Raw genomic sequence first — 16,714 nt, 5'->3', positions numbered from 1 at the left:
AGGCTTTAGCCAAAAAACAACCACACCATTGAGGGTTAAATGCACTTGGTGACAGGCGCAGCTTGCCCCTGATTTTGTATATGGCCAAAAAATGAACAGACTATTGCTGGTTAAATGCACTTGGTGTCACAGCTTCACCCTGATGTAGGCTTTAGCCAAAAAACAACCACACCATTGAGGGTTAAATGCACTTGGTGACAGGCGCAGCTTGCCCCTGATTTTGTATATGGCCAAAAAATGAACAGACTATTGCTGGTTAAATGCACTTGGTGTGACAGCTTCACCCTGATGTAGGCTTTAGCCAAAAAACAACCACACCATTGAGGGTTAAATGCACTTGGTCGCAGCTTGTGCTGGCGCACCACAAGACACAAAATGGCCGCCGATCACCCCAGAAAAATGAGACTGACAAACGGTCTGTGCAGCCTAAAAACAGTGAGCAATTGAGGATCAGCAGCTCAATGATCCACAGCTGCAGATCGATCAGTTAATCAAGTCCTTTGGAGGAGTTAATCTGCCTAATCTCGCCCTACTGTCGCAGCCGCAACCTCTCCCTACGCTAATCAGAGCAGAGTGACGGGCGGCGCTATGTGACTCCAGCTTAAATAGAGGCTGGGTCACATGGTGCTCTGGCCAATCACAGCCATGCCAATAGTAGGCATGGCTGTGATGGCCTCTTGGGGCAAGTAGTATGACGCTTGTTGATTGGCTGCTTTGCAGCCTTTCAAAAAGCGCCAAGAAAGCGTCACAAAAGCGCCAAGAAAGCGACGAACACCGAACCCGAACCCGGACTTTTACGAAAATGTCCGGGTTCGGGTCCGTGTCACGGACACCCCAAAATTCGGTACGAACCCGAACTATACAGTTCGAGTTCGCTCATCCCTAGTGGACACCTTTTTAAACTAAAATGTAAAACTCAAAAGTCAATTTTTTGGACAACTTTTATCACAAAAAGGTGTAATAGCAAGCATTCATAAAGTCAGATGCACCACAATATAAATGTTTAAAGGTTTAATAAGAGTTGCAAATAATGTTCATATATATATTTTTTCAAACAGGAGTGAAGACATTGAAGGCCAAATTGGCCAAAATGCAAAAGAAGCAGCGCAATGATATGTGGGCCATTCAAGAGTGCTTGAAGGCCATGGAGGAGAGGCAACCCCACGCCATGAAGGGAGATGATCATCCTTTTGGAAAAGTTGCCACAATTATTATAATTTTTTTCTAATAAGTTATATAAATCATTTATACAGTTATAATGTCTATTTTTTTTTGTAATATTGCTCGGTTTTAGTGTAATAGATCAGCCTAAATGAGCTAGAACTGACAGCAGTCGGTAAATACATGTCAAATACATATAGGGTCCATTCACACGTCTGTAAAATGTGTCTCCACATCTGTTACAGAATTCAGAGGAACGTTTACACACCCATTCATTTTTAATTCCAGTCTGAAAAATTAGGCATTCACAGGATACTGAAGTAAGTGTGGGCCTTTACAGGCCCCAAAAATTAGCCGACAGGCGTTCACCTGTCAGCAAAATACAGTTGTATTCTGTGGCTGGTGGAACATTAGGCATTCACCGGATACTGAAGTAAGTGTCGGCCTTTTCAGGCCCCAATAAATTGTTATAGATGGTGGCGGATATGGGCTGTCATGAGGAATTTGAATCAAACATGGTCTACTGGTCACATGTGTTGAATTCCTTCGCGATCCATGCCTCATTAATTTTTAGAAATGTCAGGTAGTCAACACTGTCGTGAGCTAGGTGAGTGTGCTTATCAGTCACGATCCCCCCTGCTGCACTGAACGTCCTTTCGAACAGAACACTTGACGAGGGGCAAGCCAACAGTTCCATTGCAAATTGTGCAAGCTCTGGCCAGAGGTCAAGCCTTCCCACCCAGTAGTCTAGGGGTTCATCACTTCTCAGAGCGTCCAAATCGGCCGGTAACCCGATGTAGGCGGACACCTATTGGTCCAGACATTCCCTGAGGCTGGATCCGGAGGACAGCTGTCGATGGGTCAGCTGAAAGAATGTTCTCATATCAGAAGTGACCAACACATCTTCAAACTGCCCTCTTCCTGCAGGCGCAGTTGGATTGGTAGCAGCAACTGTTTCTCTGTGGGTGGAAATTCCTCTGCCAGCACCCAAAAAAGCTTAATGCAGCATTTTTCTAAGCAAGGCCTGGAAGTGCTGCATTCTGACAGCCCTCTGTGATGGTGGTAACATTTCTGCCATTTTTTGTTTGTACCGGGGGTCTAAGTACATTGCCACCCAGTACTGGTCCTTGCCCTTGATGCTTTTTATACGGGGGTCCCTCTTAAAACACTGGAGCATTTGCACTAAACTGGAAGTGGTGTAGTGGCCTGGATCCTGCTCATCATCCAGGATAATGTTGTACTCGTTTTCCTCCCCCCATCCACGGACAACACCAGGGATCCCAGAAAGGTTTAAAGCATGCTCTTCTTGCTCCTCCTCCCCGGCACCATCCTCCTCTGACTTCTTTTCAGACTTCTGTTGTTGAGACTTGTCTTAGATGGAGTAGCCCCCCCGGGAAATCATCCAGCATTGCGACTTCCTCATCTTCCTGCTCCTGCTCCTCAACGGCTTGATCAATGACACGACGCAATGCACGCTCCAGAAAGAAGGTAAAATGTACGATGTCACTGATGGTGCCCTGGCTGCGACTGACCAGTTTGGTGATCTCATCAAATGGCCACAGAAGTCTGCATACATCGCGCATGAGCAGCCACTGGCGTGGTGAAAAAAAAAGCAAGGTCTCCAGAACCTGTCCTGCCGCAGAATTTGTACAGGTATCATTAACTGCATGTTTATGCTGGAGCAGACTATCAAGCATATGCAAGGTTCAGTTCCATCGCGCCGGGCAGTCACAAATAAGACGTCTGACGGGCAGGTTGTGTCGCCGCTGAATGTCAGCAAGGCGAACCATGGCCGTGTAAGATCTTCTGAAATGGCCCGAAATTTTCCTGGCCTGCTACAAGACATCTTGGACCGCATTTAACAACGAATCAACGCACAACCAAATTTAGGATGTGTGCCATGCATGGCACGTTTGTCATTTTGCCCTGTTTCAGCGCGCTCAGCAGATTGGCACCATTATCGCAAACCACTTTACCAACTTTCAAATTGAGCGGTGTTAGCCACTGATCTGCCTGTTAACGCAAAGCTGAAAGGAGTGCAGGACCGGTGTGGCTCTTGGCTTCCAGGCACAACAGACACAGCACAGCATGGCAATGTCTCACCTGGCATGTGGTGATCTGGGATCTTGGCCAGTGCAGTGGAAGAGACGGTAGCAGTGGAAAAAGAGGAGTCAGTCGAGGAGGAGAGGGAGGATGGAGTAGGAGGAGGAGAAGAAGAGGCAGGTCTGCATGCAATCCGTAGCAGTAAAACCAAATCTACATGGGTGCCACGGGTTACATGCTTGACGGCCGTCAGAAGGTTCACCCAGTGGGCAGTAAAAGTTATATACCTTCCCTGCCCGTGTTTGCTAGACCACGTGTCTGTGATCAGATGTATCTTGGCACTGACACTGTGTGCCAGAGATACATTCACTTGCCGCTGAATGTGGCCATACAGCTCTGGGATGCCCTTCTGCGAGAAATATTTCCTTCCTGGAACCTTCCATTGTGGTGTTCCAATGGCCATAAATTTTTAAAAGACTTCCGAGTTCACAAGTTTATATGGCAGTAGTTGGCGGGCTTTCAGTTCCGACAAGCCAGCGGTCAGCCGTTGCTCAAGAGGGTTAGCTGGCGTCATCAACTTTTTACGCTCGAACATTTGGGCCATGGAAGCCTGCCTTCTGCCAGATAAACGCGACAACAGCACAGAGGAAGGTAGAGTGGAGGACAAATCGGAGGAGAGAGGAGATGGAGAAGAGGCAGGACGTGGAGTGCCGTGAGTGTGGCTTTGTGGGTTCTGACGGCGTTGCTCCTACTGGGCTCGGTGATGTGAGGCCAGGTGCCTTCTTAAGGCGGTCGTCCCTAGATGGGTGTTGGGCTTACCGCGACTTATGCGTTGACTGCAAAGGCAGCAGATGGCAACACTATTGTCAGCAGCTGACACATTAAAAAAAGCCCACACTGCGGATCCATGTGCCGGCGTCTTGGGAGCACAAGATGTTACCGTACATGGTTGATGGCTCACTCCTGATACATTAGCAGTCTGGTTTGTCCCTCCTGTGCAATGTAAGTTTGGCCTGATTCTCCTCCCTATCTGCTGGTCCATCTCTCCCTCTGAACTCCCCTCCTCTTCCTCTCTTGTGGGCACCCATGTTAAGTCCATATACACGTCATCATCGACGTCACCTTCCCCACCACTAGGCAGCAATAGCAGGGAACAACCTCCTTGGGCTGATCTGGGTACTGTCGTCAGACTGCTGAGGGGTGGCCATTGCTACCTCCTCTTCCTGATCCGATGCCAAGAATGGCTATGCATCGGAAATGTCTTGTGATGGATCGGAAAATAATTCCTGTGACTCAAGTGGAGGGTATATGGTGGTGGTGGCGGCATTGTTGGTGGTGGTGTCTTTGGAGGTGCACACAGCAGAGAGTGAAGAGGGTGCAGATAGAGAGGATGAGGAGAGTACAGAAGCGGAAGGCTGAGAGAGCCACTCAACCAAGTCTGGAGCGTCCTTTGACGTAATTGAAAGCACATTCTGCAACTTCCCACTTTGGCTGCGGCCTGGTGCTCCTGCCCTACCTCTACCACCCCTGCGGAAGGGCTTGCCTCTTCCTCTGCCTGTCATTTTTTAAATGACCCAGTGACAAAAGTCTCTAGAGAAGCGCAGTGTATGTGGAAGAAGGTATATAATACCCTGCTTCAATATGTCATTTTGGTGGCAACTAGTCTATAATCACACCAGTTTAAAAAATAAAAATAAAAAGTTTAAATTTTATCACTGAGTGTAGCAGAGGTAACACACTGAAAGCGGATAAATTTCTTCATGGTGTCATATTCAAAAATAAAACAGACCATATCATAAATAACCTATAAATAATGACAAAATTCATTGTGGATGAAATGGCTGCTGTCTTTATTAAATTTTGGGGGTAACATAGACCAAAAGCAAATAAACCATTCTGAATTTAAAATACCCATAAATAATAAAGTCCGTTACCACTTATCATTTGTCCACCCAGAAGGCTGGGCGACTAACCCTCCCCCAAAATTCAAAGACCACGACAAATCTTCGGGAGGGAGGGCGGGCGGGACGAACTTCCAGCTTGAATCTTGACACGCTGACTGAGTCCTCACTGTAAGTACTGCTCCATAAATAGCTGAAATTCCCACCACAAAGGGCCCATAACCAATCAATGTTCAATTTCAAAATAGAAAATATGCCCAGCAACCGATTTAACCAATAGCAACGCTGGTCAAACTTGCCCAGCAACCATCCAGCAACCAAATTGACCAATCCAGAAACTGTCTGACTTGTCACCGGCTTACTGACAACCTGAGGAGAAATAGAAAATAGGGGGGAGGGGGGGGGGGGGAGAAAAATACAGCAAAAGCATACTCTGTTTACAATGACACCATGAGGGGCAAAACCCATTCTGGCCCTTCCCCAACAGTAGTGTATTCTTAGATAACACCATGCTTCAATATGTCGTTTTGGTGGCAACTGGTCTATAATCACACCAGTGTGTAGCAGAGAAAATGCAGTGAAAGCGAATACATTTCTGTAGCACCCAAATACACTATTTGAGTAGTATATTCTTATATAACACCCCACTTCAATATGTGGTTTTGGGGGCCACTGGTCTTTCACACCAGTTATAAAAATGTTTCCCTTTAAATTTTCTCACTGTGTGTAGCAGAGGTAACGCAGTGAAAGTGGATACATTTCTGCAGCACCCAAATACACTATTTGAGTAGTATATTCTTAGATAACACCCCACTTCAATATGTGGTTTTGGGGGCCGCTGGTCTAGAATCACACCAGTTATAAAAATGTTTTCCTTTAAATTTAGTCACTGTGTGTAGCAGAGGTAATCCAGTGAAAGCGGATAAATTTCTGGAGCACGGAAATACACTATTTGAGTAGTATATTCTTAGATAACACCCCGCTTCAATATGTGGTTTTGGGGGCCGCTGGTTTATCACACCAGTTATAATATTTTTTTCTAATTGCATTTCTCACTCTTTGTAGTTGTAGTATCGCTGCAGAACCGATCACCAGTCACAATGCTGCACTTTACAAATCCACTATAATATGCTTTTTATATTAGAAAGTATATTATAAGTGTATTACACCCCTATATACTGCACACCAATCAATAGCACACCTATACCAGTCCTTAAAAGGACTTTTGTGGCCCTATTAGCTAGTGATTTGTGTCACTGTTAACACTCTAACAGTCTGTCCCTGCTCCACACAGCAACCTCTCCTTACACTGACAAAAGGCAGAATGGAAAATGGCGGCCAGATCAGATCTATTTATAAGGTAGGGGGTATGTCCATGTGCTGAAACGTCTTAATTGGCTGTCCTGTACCACCTGATGGATGTGTCATGGGTCAAAGTTCTCACAATGTAAAAAAATAAAAAAATATGGCACCGACGAATATCGCCATATGTTTGCATGTTCGGCGAACCGCAAATGTGTAAAGTCCGCCGCGAACCGACCGCCGGGCGAACCGCAAGGCCATCTCCTGCTTAGATGTGTTTTGATCAAAATGTATCGACCAAGTGTCTCAGATTTAATCAATAGAGGGAGGGCTTAGTCCATACGTTATGCTGGGATCTATTATTGTAGTGCATTATTTTCTGTAACTATATAAATGTAGCCATGTTCATGCGCAACATTCATTATCAGATCATGCAGAATGTTTTATATATTTTTTTCTGTGATTTGTTTACCTTGTCTTGAAGGAGTGGCACCATCATTTGTGAATATGCTCCTATCTTGGGAGTAGTATTCATGTGCACTTCTAATAGGCGACCTTTATCAAGGTGGTACATATAGTTGTGTGTGCTCCTCCTCCCACCGGTTGCTGCTGCACATGGAGGTAGCTAGGAGCAACACACTATATGTGTGGGGTCTGCCCTCCTGAACATAAATGCATAACGGCATAGTCAGGTTTAGCGTAGGACCCGCCTGAACTGAGACCACCTTGATGCTTGGTAGGTGGGCTTAGATGTGTTTTGATCAAAATGTATTGACCTCAGATTTTATCATTAGAGTGAAGGCTTAGTCTATTCATTATCATATCGTGCAAGATGTTTTATTTATATTTTTCTGTGATTATTACATATACGTACAATGATATTGCCTTAACTTCTAATCATTGTTCATAAATTCCATATAGTCACAGTCCCTCCATATGTGTGGACCTCTCGCACAGTTGTGTAGTATTAGCAAAGTTCCACAGCATGCTTGTATGTGCTGAATATAGTTTAAATAAATGTATTTGTATCAAACTACGTCAGACTTACAAGGAGTAATTAATTTGCACTGCTGTCCTATCAGCTCATAGTCTCGTTAGAATATATCACTAGTTCGCATCAGACACAGAAGCAACCGATCATATGGTTTGTATGTCTACTGCTTACCAGCGTCTCCGATGGGCCCAGATTATCGATCATTATTAAAGCAGTTTATACATACGTAGTGTTTCACCATACACTTCTTACGTCTGCTGGTATCTGTAGCTATCTCCGCGCTAGTGCCGGCACTCAGATTTTTTGAGCATGCAAGCTAAGAGTCCAGGGACGCCAAGTCGGTATCGTGGCTGTGTGCGATAAACTCCAATGCAGATGGTAGTTGCTTCGAATAACCTGTATGGTCAGCTATGCAAGTAACGCTGTGGTAATATACCGTCACGGTTTCTTCCTCAGTGGTATATAATCAGAATGAGGGACCGGATCACTTTTTATAGCATCATGATCCTCACAAAACATGTACCGGACTCTGCTCCTCCGGTTTCTTTGCTAAAAAAACAGGACTGTACTATGTGGTGATTACATGTGTCAATTCATATATTGCGTTTTTTGTATCATTATCTAATCTACTATCTTACTAATTAAACCACTTTATCTTCCTAAGTGCTGTAATATATGATGATAATACTAACCACAACCGTATTTATACTAATGCCTGACATAAAATAAAATCATGAATATGAAACCATATAAAATGTTATAAAACACACAACAAAACATGTATATACAGCGCATATATACAGAAAACATGTGTATGATGAAAAAAGCTGACATTGTATGAGGGCTAGTGGGATGTCAGCTTTTTTCATCATATACATGTTTTCTGTATATATGCGCTGTATAAGGGGAACTGTGACTATGAGCAATTTATGAACAGTGATTAGAAGTTAAGGCAATATCATTGTATACGTAATAATAGCCAGATTTATGTCATTTGTTTGTCTTTATTAAAATTTTGTATTGGATAGTACAAGCCGCTAGCCCTTGATTATCTATTCAGATTTTGTAGCTAAGTGGTATAGCAGGCCAAGCGATACTCCTGTAGAGCAGTGTTTCCCAACCAGAGTGCCTCCAGCTGTTGCAAAACTACAAATCCCAAAGGCTGTCCGGGCATGCTGGGAGTTGTAGTTTTGCAACAGCTGGAGGCACGCTGGTTGGGAAACACTGCTGTAGAGCGCTCTCACGTATTGTATATTTTGTTAATATAGCCTTTGGTGAAATTCTCTGCCGTTTTCTATATTTCATAAGGTCTGCCCCTTTGTTTTACAAGTCTTTTGTGCTGTTCACACAGAGGTCTTGTCCATATAATGGCTGCTGATGGAGGGTCATGTGAAGTGTCACGTGTAGCCTCCATTTTAGGAAAAAAAAATATTCATTACCACAAAGTGAGAGGGAATTCGGATTTGTTTCAAAATGAATATTTCCTAAACTTCGAACTTTAAATTCTACTTTGGATGCTTCGATTCGCTCAACACTACTCATTGGCAATCAGTTGGGGAAAGGAACTGGCAAACTATGAATGAGGTGAAGCAGTGCTCTGAGGTGCAAGGTTGCCTGTTGGTGCTCAAGCACCTCATTAGTATAAAAATATGAATTTCTCTAAAATTACACACCAATTTACTGAAAGAAAGGAACCTTGTACTCAGCATAATCTACCCTACCAGGCAGTAGTGATAAGCGGCAGGGGTCATATTCAAATTTGCGATATTTCGCAATAATTTTGTAGAATATTAGTTGAATATTCGCAAATTTGAATATTCGTTATATTCTAGAAAAATTTTACTCGAAAAAGCGGTAGGTTAATGATTTTTATCGCACATTTTTCAATTGCCGATTAAAAACATGATTCCTCCCTGCTTCTTGCTTGTATATATGTATACACTCACCTAAAGAATTATTAGGAACACCATACTAATACTGGTGTTGGACCCCATTTTGCCTTCAGAACTGCCTTAATTCTACGTGGCATTGATTCAACAAGGTGCTGATAGCATTCTTTAGAAATGTTGGCCCATATTGATAGGATAGCATCTTGCAGTTGATGGAGATTTGAGGGATGCACATCCAGGGCACGAAGCTCCCATTCCACCACATCCCAAAGATGCTCTATTGGGTTGAGATCTGGTGACTGTGGGAGTCATTTTAGTACAGTGAACTCATTGTCATGTTCAAGAAACCAATTTGAAATGATTCGAGCTTTGTGACATGGTACATTATCATGCTGGAAGTAGCCATCAGAGGATGGGTACATGGTGGTCATGAAGGGATGGACATGGTCAGAAACAATGCTCAGGTAGCCCGTGGCATTTAAATGATGGCCAATTGGCACTAAGGGGCCTAAAGTGTGCCCAGAAAACATCCTCCACACCATTACACCACCACCACCAGCCTGCACAATGGTAACAAGGCATGATGGATACATGTTCTCATTCTGTTTACGCCAAATTCAGACTCTACCATTTGAATGTCTCAACAGAAATCGAGACTCATCAGACCAGGCAACATTTTTCCAGTCTTCAACAGTCCAATTTTAGTGAGCTTGTGCAAATTGTAGCCTCTTTTTCCTATTTGTAGTGGAGATGAGAGGTACCCGGTGGGGTCTTCTGCTGTTGTAGCTCATCCGCCTCAAGTTTGTCCGTGTTGTGGCTTCACAAATGCTTTGCTGCATACCTCGGTTGTAACCAGTGGTTATTTCAGTCAACATTGCTCTTCTATCAGCTTGAATCAGTTGGCCCATTCTCCTCTGACCTCTAGCATCAGCAAGGCATTTTCGCCCACAGGACTGCCGCATACTGGATGTTTTTCCCTTTTCACACCATTCTTTGTAAACCCTAGAAATGGTTGTGCGTGAAAATCCCAGTAACTGAGCAGATTGTGAAATACTCAGACCGGCCCATCTGGCACCAACAACCATGCCACGCTCAAAATTGCTTAAATCACCTTTCTTTCCCATTCTGACATTCAGTTTGGAGTTCAGGAGATTGTCTTGACCAGGACCACAACTCTACATGCATTGAAGCAACTGCCATGTGATTGGTTGACTAGATAATCGCATTAATGAGAAATAGAACAGGTGTTCCTAATAATTCTTTAGGTGAGTGTATATGTTTATATTAGCTAAATTGCTCTATATTATTTTTTTTCGAATATTCGCTATATTGCTATATATTCTTGTTTTAGAATATTACAAATATATGAAAACCAAATATATTCGATATAGTGCTATATATTAGTTTTTTAGAATATTCGTAATTTTTCTAAAGTCATGATTCCTCCCTGCTTAATTTGCTTGTGGGCCAATGACTCATTAGCCCACAAGCAAGAAGCAGGGAGGAATCATGTTTTTGCTTGGCAATTGAAAATTTGCATTACGAAAATTCGCAATCAAGACTACTCCTAAAGTCAAAGATACTGCAGCCTTCTCATTGGCCCACAAGCTAGAAGCAGGGATGGATTATGTGTACTGATTAAACAAAATCTCGAATATTCGAAATTATGAATATATATCACTAAATTCTAAATATTCTCGAATTCTCAAAGTGCCTATATTCGCGATAAAAATTTGCAATTCAAATATTCGTGATCAACACTACCATACAGTATAGTTTACTAGAGTTGATCATGCTGACAGATGTTAATATAAACACAAGACCAATGCTGGCCCACATGCCAAAACTATAGTTAGTATATGCAATATATATTGCGGCAAATTCTGGTGGCCAACAACTTGAAAAAATATAAGAGTACCAGCTCCTACAACAAAACACAGAATCTACAAAAATTTAAGTCACAACAATAGACAATCACAGTCTGCTAAAACTAATAACACACAAAGAATTAAATGTTACCATGTTTTTATTCTGCCTGCACTGCATATTTGTCCTAGATAGTACATTTGCGGCCTGTGCTGCATTTCTGACAGTCCAATACAACCGTTAAATACTGCTGTTATTTTTTGTTTGAAAAAAAACACACCCTTTTTGTGCTAGATTGTACATTTGCAGCCTGCAATGCATTTCTGACAGTCCAATACAATTGTTAAATACTGTTGTTATATTGTGGTTTAAAAAAACAACAACTTTTGTCCTAGATAGTACATTTGCAGCCTGTGCTGCATTTCTGACAGTCCAATACAACCGTTAAATACTGCTGTTAATTTTTGTTTGAAAAAAAAACACACCCTTTTGTGCTAGATAGTACATTTGCTGCTTGTGCTGCATTTCTGACTGTCTAATACAACCGTTAAATACTGCTGTTATATTGTGGTTTTAAAAAAAAAAAACACTTTTTGTGCTAGATTGTACATTTGCTGCTTGTGCTGCATTTCTGACTGTCTAATACAACCGTTAACTACTGCTGTTACATTGTCCCCAGATCTCAATTTAATATAACATTTTTTAGGAAGTGTTGGAAAACAAATATGATTTTATAGGAATAACTTACAGTAATTAAAATATCTACTGGCAATGTTTTGGGCCCAGATAGCAGGACACCTTTAGAGATGTTAGGGAGTCCATGCCTCTATTTGTCAAAGCTGCTGTGGTGGCATAAAGGGAACCTACCCAATACTAGGTGAGTACAAATATTTATATTTTTCTTATTATATCATATCATACACACTGACACACTTTTACATAATGATTACTGGATAAACTAACAAAATATTTAAAGTAAATAGTTCTACTATTGTTCATTGTTATACATGTGCCTGACCTAGTTCGCTTATCCTGTGATTGTGTCCCTGGGAAAGATGATTGTTAACAATATAGGAAAACATATGCATTAGCGTTGGGCCAAATATCCTGTGTGCTTGAGTCAGTGTATTCAAATCTAATTTCACATCCAGCAGGATTTGAACTCACAACCTTCGACATTACAGCCAAGAATGTTAACCACTACACTATAGAGCTGCATGGCCAAGTACTTGGAAAAAAAAAATAAAAAAAATATAGACTTCTGCTCTATAGGAATACTTACTAGTAGTAAGTATTCCTATACAGCAGAAGTCTCATATACATTTTTTTATTTTTTTATAAGTAACTGGCCATGTAGCTCTATAGTGTAGTAGTTAACATGCTGGGCTGTAATGTAGAAGGTTGTGCATTTGAAATGTTTTAGAAATAGAGGCCAAATTAAATGTATATATTTTATATTATTTTTAGTAATTGTAAAAAATGTGTACCACATTTTTTTCCACACTATAAGGTGTGTCTTATGCTGCCCATTAGACACATCTAGGTTTTTGAGGAGGTACATAAAAAAAAAAAATTAACCAAAAGGTGTGCTTTTGGTGGGGTTTGAACTAATGGTGGTCTGTGGATGACATTATTATGGGGGATCTGTGGATGGCACTGTTATGGAGGGGATCTGTGGATGATGCACTGTTATGGGGGATCTGTGGATAGCACTGTTATGGGGTATCTGTGGATGACACTGTTATGGGGGGGATCTGTGGATGACACTGTTATGGGGAAATCAGGAAAAATAGAAGCAGCACACTACGGTATCTTAGAGCAATTGAGGAATGCAGCAGCTGTATTAAACACCACGGATCCCACGTGGTCATAGAACTGTTTTGGGGGGATCTGTGGATGACACTGTTATGGGGGATCTGTGGATGACACTGTTATGGGGGATTTGTGGATGACACTGTTATGGGGGGAATTTGTGGATGACACTGCTATGGGGGGATCTGTGGATGACACATATATAGCATCTTATTCTATATATATATATATATGTGTCATTCACAGATCCCCCCCCCCCCCCATAAAACTATCCTTGTGTAAAAAGTGAGCCCCCCGATATAGGGGGGGAGGCCGGCAACTTGTGATGGAATTGCAGCGGGGCCTCATGCAGTCACTGTTCTCTATTACACCAGGCCCCGCTCACAGCAGTATTTATTAAGTGAAGTCATGGGTAAAGTTTTGTTAAGGTATAGCAATCCTCTGCTGCAGTAGCGCAGGTAGTACTCCGTATGAAACTCCCGTAGCAGGCAAGGCGGCCGGCAGCGTAACGTCACTCACTCCATCATGTGCCTGCTTCATTCATAAAGTGGGAGGAGCATGCATGTTAGGAAGTGAGTGACTGGCCAGCCTGCCTGCTACTCTACTGCTGCAGAGGATTGCTATACCTTAAAGGGCTTCTGTCACCCCACTAAACTCATATTTTTTTTGTGTACTTATAATCCCTATCCTGCGATATTGCTATACATTATGTTATTAATAATTTTCGTTCAGTAGATTTGGCAAAAAACTTACTTTTATAATATGCTAATTACCTGTACACCAGCAAGTAGGGCGTCTACTTGATGGTAGCAGCCACAGAAAACCGCCCCCTCCTCCTGTTGATTGACAGGGCCAGCCGCGATCTCCTCCTCCGGCTGGCCCTGTCAGCATTTAAAAAATCGCGCACCTGTGTTGATTCGGCGCAGGCGCTCTGAGATAAGGATGATGTCTTCTCTTTTGGTGACGTCATCGGCGCAGGCGCACTGACGGAGTGCTGAGGAGGCGAGCCTCCTTATCTCAGAGCGCCTGCGCCAAATCAACATAGGCGCGCAATTTTTGAAATGCTGACAGGGCCAGCTGAAGGAGGAGATCGCGGCTGGCCCTGTCAATCAACAGGAGGAGGGGGCGGTTTTCTGCAGCTGCTACCAGCAAGTAGACGCCCTACTTGCTGGTAGACAGGTGATTAGCATATCATAAAAGTACGTTTTTGCCAAATCTACTGAACGAAAATTATTAATAACATAATGTATAGCAATATCGCAGGATAGGGATTATAAGTACACAAAAAAAAAAAAAGAGTTTAGTGGGGTGACAGAAGCCCTTTAAGAAAGCTTTACCCATGACTTCACTTAATAAATACTGCTGTGTAATTGAGAACAGTAACTGCATCGGGCCCAGCTGAGATTCCAACACAAGTTGCTAGCCTCCAGCCCTTCATCCCTCCCCGCTGATACATCTCAGGGCGCGTTATGCAGCATCGCGGCCGGCAATGTATCAGTGCAAATAAAAAATGCTTTAGCCATAATATATTTACATATAATATATTATATATTATAAATATATAATAGTATATGTAAATATATTATGGCTAAAAACGTGTACATATGTTTAAATATATCAAGGAACCCTCACTAGGGCCAAAAAAAGAAGTTTAAGCTAAAATATAACTTTTAATATGATCGTTAAAAAAATTCTGGGAGTACCAGCTATCAAAGGACAAACAAACAAAAAGAATTAAAATACTCAAGTCCGTGGGGGGACAATATTGTACCAGAGGTTGGGCTTCCCGGACAAGACTCCCCATGCTGATTATGCGGTCTATTATTTACTCTTGATCAGCCAATAAAATAGTCCCGTACCACTGATGGGCTATCTGCAAGTAGGGGATTTCAATTGCCCCCCCGGCTTTACCCTTAGTCTATCAATTACAAGGATTGGTTATCCTTTGTACTCCAAGCCCTTGGTTTGTTTCTCCTGATGAGTATTGTATGAAATGTGGCACATCGGGAACTATCCTGTAGGGATTTTCAGGGATTCCGCCAGGATTAGGGACAGGTATCCAGACTGGGTCGCCCCTTTTAGGGCGGGTGCTCTGTGTAGATAGGTAGGGTCAACTTAGCCCCCTTCCCGCTATATAGGAGTGTCTAGTTACAGTGTCCTTGATCACTGCCTATGCACAGCATCCTCTTTAACATCATTTTGGAAGTATGATTACTTTTACTTTCACAGTCCCCATGTGACCTGTAAACAAGGTCATAGGGTATTGTTGAGGGATTTTGCACCCAATAGGGTTAGACATCCAGATAGTGTCTCCCTGTTTGGCGCATTTTGTTGTGCAGTAAGGCAGGGCCCTTGCAGTATCCCTCCCCTGGTCCTTGGTCAGGGTCTACTCTAGGGATAAATACTTGCCACAGCTGCCCTGCACAGAGTGACTTACTATCAATTGTCAGTCATCCCTCGGACTGTACAGATACTGGATGGTCCCCAAGCGATAAAACGGTTCCTTTTTTCTAGAATTGTTTATAGTCTTATCTGTTCTTGATTGGAACCTCTCGTACAATATTGTCCCCCCAGGGACTTAAGTATTTTAGTTGTTTTTGTTTGTCCCTTGAGAGCTGGTACTCCCAGATTTTTTTATTTTTTTTTACAATTATATTAAAAGTTATATCTTAGCTTAAACTTCATTTTTGGCCATGGCAAGGTTTTTTTGATTTATTTAGCTAGACTTTTGGAAGTAAATTTCCCTATCTTGAATTTTTCATTTGGTGTTATTGTTTTGTTTAATTTTAAATTAGCCTCCATTTCTGATGGGATTTGAACTCACAACCTTCTACATTACAGCCCAGAATGTTAAACACTATAATATAGACCTGCATGGGCAGTTACTTAAAATAATAAAAAATAGACTTCTGCTCTTTAGGAATACTTACTACTAAGTAGTGTAGTGGTTAACATTCTTGGCTGTAATGTAGAATGTTGCAAGTTCGAATCCTGCCAGAAATAGAGGCTAAATTAGATTTAAATACACTGAGTGTTCCTAAGCACTGACTCTATATATGGAGTCAGAGCAGGGACTACTAAGTTGAACTAGAGTCCTGACACCCTCTCCTCTTCAGAACAAGGGGTGCCTGGTTTAATGCTTGGGTTATCCCATTGACTTCCATTGTGCTCGGGTGCTCGAGCTTTGGCCTTTGTATGGTTTGTCTTTTGTTGCATATATTTCTTACAAAAAAAAAAAGCTCTTAAGAACTTTAGTTGCAGAGTTTTCATAGGAATCAATAATCCCTATTTTGTTGAAAAGGAAAAACATTTACAGTATGTGTCTACTAGAATGCTAAATCTTGAAACTGACTGACCTAGACAATCTCTTTGTTTTTGGAGCTGTAATGTCATTCCAATGATTTCCAGCAGGAAATATATTTATCCATTCTTTAGGACTGCATTCTGGTAGTTTCAAGTGCATTACTAATCACTTTTGTCACAGACACTACTTATCAGTCTGGTTTTCTTTAGTGAGAGACTGGAGCAGGCAGGCATTCAGTCATAAAGGAGCAAAGGTATTGTATACTGTTAAGTATGTCACCACCAGAAATGGATTTTTCTTTGCTTGGGAGAATCAATAAGTGGCTATTAAATATAAATGTCATGCTTATGCAAATGTAACTATTTTTATTTACTGCTCAAGCTATATGTTGCAATAAATTTACTTGACATACCAAATAAAACAAAATCTAAATTATATAGCG

This window comes from Bufo gargarizans, chromosome 3 (genome assembly GCF_014858855.1).
Source record: "Bufo gargarizans isolate SCDJY-AF-19 chromosome 3, ASM1485885v1, whole genome shotgun sequence".
In the NCBI taxonomy this organism is placed as follows: domain Eukaryota; kingdom Metazoa; phylum Chordata; class Amphibia; order Anura; family Bufonidae; genus Bufo; species Bufo gargarizans.
The sequence above is the reverse complement of the archived record's forward strand: the minus strand, read 5'-3'. Positions refer to the sequence as shown.